We start from the raw sequence: 6,652 nt of genomic DNA, 5'->3' as shown, positions 1-6,652 counted from the left end.
AAGTTTCCAAAGCTTGAAATCAAATGTTGCCTTTGAATCATGGTTTTCAATAGTTCAAGTCCCTTAGAATCTTCTTTGTTTTCTTTCAAGTTTAAACAAATAGATGCTTCTGTTAAGAATATTATTTTTAGTAAACAGACAACAAAAAAGATTTTTTTTTTCTCCCATCCCCTTTATTTACATAGGAATAAAAGAAAACTTCACAATTTTTATATCAAAATGAATTTTGGGGAGAAAATCTTTACTGGTTGTAGTGGGGGGGGGGACCAAACTTCCCTACAAAAGTGAAAAATGGTTTGCAAGTTTCTTTATTTAGGAATTTTTCCCTGGTGTTAAAGCATTTAGGAAATGCTTTACCTGTACTTTTTGTGAAGAAATGATTTTTGCCTGGACCTTGCTGCATGATTTCCTACAAATACATTAGTGACTGAGAGTTAGTTCTCAGGAAGAATTCATTCGCTTTGGTTATCCAATTCTGGTGTCTTGAAGAAATGGAATAGCTCAGGAGGGGTGTTTGATTGTGGCTCCTTTGACCCCAGGTTGTCACTGCCCAGTGTCCTGGGCTGGTTTTTGTATGGCTGCTGATCCTGTAGCCAAGTAGCATGGTGCCCCAACTCCTGCATGTGTGCTAGTTGTGGTTACAAGCCACAGAGTCAACCCTCCAGGTCTCCTGTTTTGCTCTCGTTGCTGTTCTCCATCAAGTGTTCCTCCCCTGAGAGGTGGCATCCCACGAGGGAAATCTCCAAGGAGGAAAGGATTTCCCCCCACGTCCCCTAGGTGTAGTTGCCTCATCCTAATGTACCCAGCTCGTACATGAGTGATGCAATTCACCTTCTGGTGGTGAAGCCTTCCCATCACAGAGTAGCTGTGGTGGGAGGGTCTCTCTAGTTTCTTCTGAGGGTCTACATCTGGGAGTTTGGAGCATGGATGGATTCAGACGGGGATGCACTGAGAGTGGGAATGGGCCTGACTGCTGTTATTTCAAGGCAGCGGTACTCATGCAGCTTTCAGCAGAGGAAGTCCCTGAATGCTTGGTTGTAAGTGATGTGGTATTTCAGGGCCATGCTAAGAGCACCATCAGCAGGTCATGTATCATTGGAGCATCCCCCAGAGGCCACCGCTGGCTCTGAGCCTGCAGGATGCTTTGGACTGCTCACTGCGGCAGTCCTTGGGAGAGGAACCATAGAGGTCCTTGCTCCCAGGGCTCCCACCCACTCTTCTTCCTTGTACATCACAGGAGTGGCTGAGATATGGATGACTGCTTCATGACTAAGGGTAGGGCTCTGCAAACACGGATGCTTCAAACGCAGCCCTATCCGGTGCAGATATCTAGGCTACTGTTTCACTTGAGATAGGGCAAAACCACTGGTCTCTCAGCATGGCCACATTAAGGAATGTGAACATCCCACCCAGCTACCCCCATACTGCATGTGGTTTAGCAGAAGGTTGCTTTGTTTTGGGGCAAGCAAATGGATGGTTTTCTAACCCACATGGTTGCAAAGAGCAGTTTAGAGATGCAACCTGGGTATCACCAATGCAATACCTGCCTGAGTACATGGGGTGCTTGAAACAGCAGCTCTCTGAGCTGCAACAGCAGCCCCGTTCTTCTGTGGTGAAGCAAGTTCACCCATGCTGTAAAGCAATTTGTGCCTGCGACGTTTCTAAAGGAGGCTGCAGCTCTAGTGCAAAATGGTTCTGGGGCTGGAGGTAAAAGAGCAGGTGAAATCACGCTGTGTACTCAATTAGGATGGGCTGATGCAGAAGGCAGTAGGTGCTGGTAAAACTTACACATACTTGGTAAATGTGATTTATTCCCTCTTCATCACCTCATTTCAAAGAGAGATCCAGATCGTATTTGTTTGGTTGCCATCTTTATTATTGTCTTCTGCCTTTTTAAAAAGATCAGGGCCAGTAAGAGCACCCTGAGTGATAAACCATATGTGGGAATTGGAGTCTGTCTGGTTTGGCTTTCCTTATTCAATGGTAAAACACAATTTGTTTCCTGCCTGTGTGTTCCTGCTCACCTCTGTCCTGCTGTTTTATCCGCCTGTCAAAACTAGTTTGACATCCAGGTCCTAATCCGGTGAAGTTGAGAACAATTTGAATGGTCCCATCAGCTTTAAAGTAACTACTCACCAGCTGGAGTGTCAGCCAGCTCACAGCCCAAGACGGGGCCAGGGTTTCTCCCACTGTGTATAAAATGATGCGAGATCAGGGATTTGGACTATAAACCCTACATGCAGTTGGGTCTTCATGCCCCGTTGTCCAGGTGAGATGCCTTTTCCTTTGCTAGGTGTGATCTTAGGTGCAGACAGCTCCAGACCCAGCCGTAACTGTTGGGTTTTCATTTCCAACTCTTTTTTTTTTTTCCTGATGTTTAGACCAATAAAAAAAAGTGATAAGCAAGGGCTGTTTAATATGATTGAATGAGGAAAAGTTCTTCTTCCTTTGTACCCCGTAACCCTTCTGATCTTGCTAGATCAGAATACATTAAAATCCTTGCATCGATATGAAAACCTCACCAGCTAATGTCTGCGGAGCTGAAGGTTTCCATATCCCCCAAGGTGGTATTTTTCTTTTTGCATCCTGGGGTGATCTTTAGTGACTCCCTTCTTGGGCATCTGTCCTGCTGCCTTCTCCAGAGACTGGAAAAGTCAGAGCCTCTGACTGAAACAAACTGGCTGCATTCAGATACCCGCTCAGGTGAATGCTGGTCCCTTCCATGCCCTTGATTTGATTTCCTCCCTGAAGATTTGTGCCTTCTGTGGAGAAAGGCACCTTTCTCTAAGGCTACGTTCCACTCTTTCTCGCCTGCTCCCTGACCTCCAGCCAGCACCTATGCTCCTGTTGTTATCCCCATTTGGCAGAAGGCAAACTGAGGCTGTTAACCCCAACACCAGCTTGTCTGTGGCAGATCGGGACTGGACCCACCACAGCTCTGTTAGACCCATGCTTCCCTGCCTGAGCCCTGAAGGGAGCAGAAGAGCCACAAATGTCTGCAGGAAAAATAAAGCAAGAACAAAAACATGTACAGGCACAAACAGGGGAATGAGCGATGGTGGGAAATAACCTGGTCAGTGAATTTTTACTTGAACCTAAATAAAACCACAAAGAAATGTTTAAAGGAGAGGGCTGAAGAATCTTTTTCAAAAGGCTGGGTGGCTTTTGAGCTTAGAAAGAAAAGGACAAGGATGATGCGACCTGGTCAAGATCACCCACTCGCCTCTGTGGATGAAGGCTTTTGTTCCACTCTGCTATTGGAAATACTTTCAACCAAGTTACAGAGTTGAAGGCTGCGATTTTTACTCTGCTTCAGGATATGTGGAGGGATCTGCCACCACCTTAATAGTATAGACATTTCCACCTGTCTTCTCAGGACATGTTGCTCTCGTTGCTGTTCTCCATCAAGTGTTCCTCCCCTGAGAGGTGGCATCCCACGAGGGAAATCTCCAAGGAGGAAAGGATTTCCCCCCATGTCCCCTAGGTGTAGTTGCCTCATCCTAATGTACCCAGCTCGTACATGAGTGATGCAATTCACCTTCTGGTGGTGAAGCCTTCCCATCACAGAGTAGCTGTGGTGGGAGGGTCTCTCTAGTTTCTTCTGAGGGTCTACATCTGGGAGTTTGGAGCATGGATGGATTCAGACGGGGATGCACTGAGAGTGGGAATGGGCCTGACTGCTGTTATTTCAAGGCAGCGGTACTCATGCAGCTTTCAGCAGAGGAAGTCCCTGAATGCTTGGTTGTAAGTGATGTGGTATTTCAGGGCCATGCTAAGAGCACCATCAGCAGGTCATGTATCATTGGAGCATCCCCCAGAGGCCACCGCTGGCTCTGAGCCTGCAGGATGCTTTGGACTGCTCACTGCGGCAGTCCTTGGGAGAGGAACCATAGGGGTCCTTGCTCCCAGGGCTCCCACCCACTCTTCTTCCTTGTACATCACAGGAGTGGCTGAGATATGGATGACTGCTTCATGACTAAGGGTAGGGCTCTGCAAACACGGATGCTTCAAACGCAGCCCTATCCGGTGCAGATATCTAGGCTACTGTTTCACTTGAGATAGGGCAAAACCACTGGTCTCTCAGCATGGCCACATTAAGGAATGTGAACATCCCACCCAGCTACCCCCATACTGCATGTGGTTTAGCAGAAGGTTGCTTTGTTTTGGGGCAAGCAAATGGATGGTTTTCTAACCCACATGGTTGCAAAGAGCAGTTTAGAGATGCAACCTGGGTATCACCAATGCAATACCTGCCTGAGTACATGGGGTGCTTGAAACAGCAGCTCTCTGAGCTGCAACAGCAGCCCCGTTCTTCTGTGGTGAAGCAAGTTCACCCATGCTGTAAAGCAATTTGTGCCTGCGACGTTTCTAAAGGAGGCTGCAGCTCTAGTGCAAAATGGTTCTGGGGCTGGAGGTAAAAGAGCAGGTGAAATCACGCTGTGTACTCAATTAGGATGGGCTGATGCAGAAGGCAGTAGGTGCTGGTAAATGTGATTTATTCCCTCTTCATCACCTCATTTCAAAGAGAGATCCAGATCGTATTTGTTTGGTTGCCATCTTTATTATTGTCTTCTGCCTTTTTAAAAAGATCAGGGCCAGTAAGAGCACCCTGAGTGATAAACCATATGTGGGAATTGGAGTCTGTCTGGTTTGGCTTTCCTTATTCAGTGGGAAAACACACTTTGTTTCCTGCCTGTGTGTTCCTGCTCACCTCTGTCCTGCTGTTTTATCCGCCTGTCAAAACTAGTTTGACATCCAGGTCCTAATCCGGTGAAGTTGAGAACAATTTGAATGGTCCCATCAGCTTTAAAGTAACTACTCACCAGCTGGAGTGTCAGCCAGCTCACAGCCCAAGACGGGGCCAGGGTTTCTCCCACTGTGTATAAAATGATGCGAGATCAGGGCTTTGGACTATAAACCCTACATGCAGTTGGGTCTTCATGCCCCGTTGTCCAGGTGAGATGCCTTTTCCTTTGCTAGGTGTGATCTTAGGTGCAGACAGCTCCAGACCCAGCCGTAACTGTTGGGTTTTCATTTCCAACTCTTTTTTTTTTTTCCTGATGTTTAGACCAATAAAAAAAAGTGATAAGCAAGGGCTGTTTAATATGATTGAATGAGGAAAAGCTCTTCTTCCTTTGTACCCCGTAACCCTTCTGATCTTGCTAGATCAGAATACATTAAAATCCTTGCATCGATATGAAAACCTCACCAGCTAATGTCTGCGGAGCTGAAGGTTTCCATATCCCCCAAGGTGGTATTTTTCTTTTTGCATCCTGGGGTGATCTTTAGTGACTCCCTTCTTGGGCATCTGTCCTGCTGCCTTCTCCAGAGACTGGAAAAGTCAGAGCCTCTGACTGAAACAAACTGGCTGCATTCAGATACCCGCTCAGGTGAATGCTGGTCCCTTCCATGCCCTTGATTTGATTTCCTCCCTGAAGATTTGTGCCTTCTGTGGAGAAAGGCACCTTTCTCTAAGGCTACGTTCCACTCTTTCTCGCCTGCTCCCTGACCTCCAGCCAGCACCTATGCTCCTGTTGTTATCCCCATTTGGCAGAAGGCAAACTGAGGCTGTTAACCCCAACACCAGCTTGTCTGTGGCAGATCGGGACTGGACCCACCACAGCTCTGTTAGACCCATGCTTCCCTGCCTGAGCCCTGAAGGGAGCAGAAGAGCCACAAATGTCTGCAGGAAAAATAAAGCAAGAACAAAAACATGTACAGGCACAAACAGGGGAATGAGCGATGGTGGGAAATAACCTGGTCAGTGAATTTTTACTTGAACCTAAATAAAACCACAAAGAAATGTTTAAAGGAGAGGGCTGAAGAATCTTTTTCAAAAGGCTGGGTGGCTTTTGAGCTTAGAAAGAAAAGGACAAGGATGATGCGACCTGGTCAAGATCACCCACTCGCCTCTGTGGATGAAGGCTTTTGTTCCACTCTGCTATTGGAAATACTTTCAACCAAGTTACAGAGTTGAAGGCTGCGATTTTTACTCTGCTTCAGGATATGTGGAGGGATCTGCCACCACCTTAATAGTATAGACATTTCCACCTGTCTTCTCAGGACATGGACATCTAGCTACATATGAAGCTGTGACCTGGCTATAGAAGTCCCCCCAGCTCATCCAGCCCACCCTGATGCAGCGGCTCCCTTACCTGCTCTGGGCCGGGCTCTCCATCGTCAGGCAACTGGCTTAGAGGTGATGCTCAGCAGCAACGGGTGAGGATGGTACAAAAGCCCAAGCCTTTTTTCGGTGCTGATAAAGCAGCCAGAAGACCCCCAGCTCTGGTATCAGCATATGCTGTGGATGGGGGGCTGCAGTTCTGCCCAGCCAGCTCTGCAGTGCAGGATGAGACCTGAAGAAGTTTTCCATGAAACCCAGCAGGGCTTTCCGAGCCCTGTGCCTTCCTTCAGCTTCAGCCATGGGTTCAGCCCCTCTGTAGTGATAGAGAGACCCTCGCTTGCCCTGTCTGCCCCCAAAATGCCATCCCTGTCCTGCATCCCTTGCCCTCCCTACGGGAGGTACCTGCGAGCATCCCCGAGCTCCGAGGAACGACCTCTTCTCTCCTAGGGGGAAAAGAAAAAAAAAATACTTCCTTACCCGGGAGGTCTCAATAAGCTGCGAAGTAACTAAACCGAGGGGCTTGGGTTT

Source organism: Egretta garzetta, unplaced genomic scaffold (genome assembly GCF_000687185.1).
Source record: "Egretta garzetta isolate BGI_Z169 unplaced genomic scaffold, ASM68718v1 scaffold533, whole genome shotgun sequence".
Lineage (NCBI taxonomy): Eukaryota > Metazoa > Chordata > Aves > Pelecaniformes > Ardeidae > Egretta > Egretta garzetta.
Note: the sequence above shows the minus strand (reverse complement) of the source record.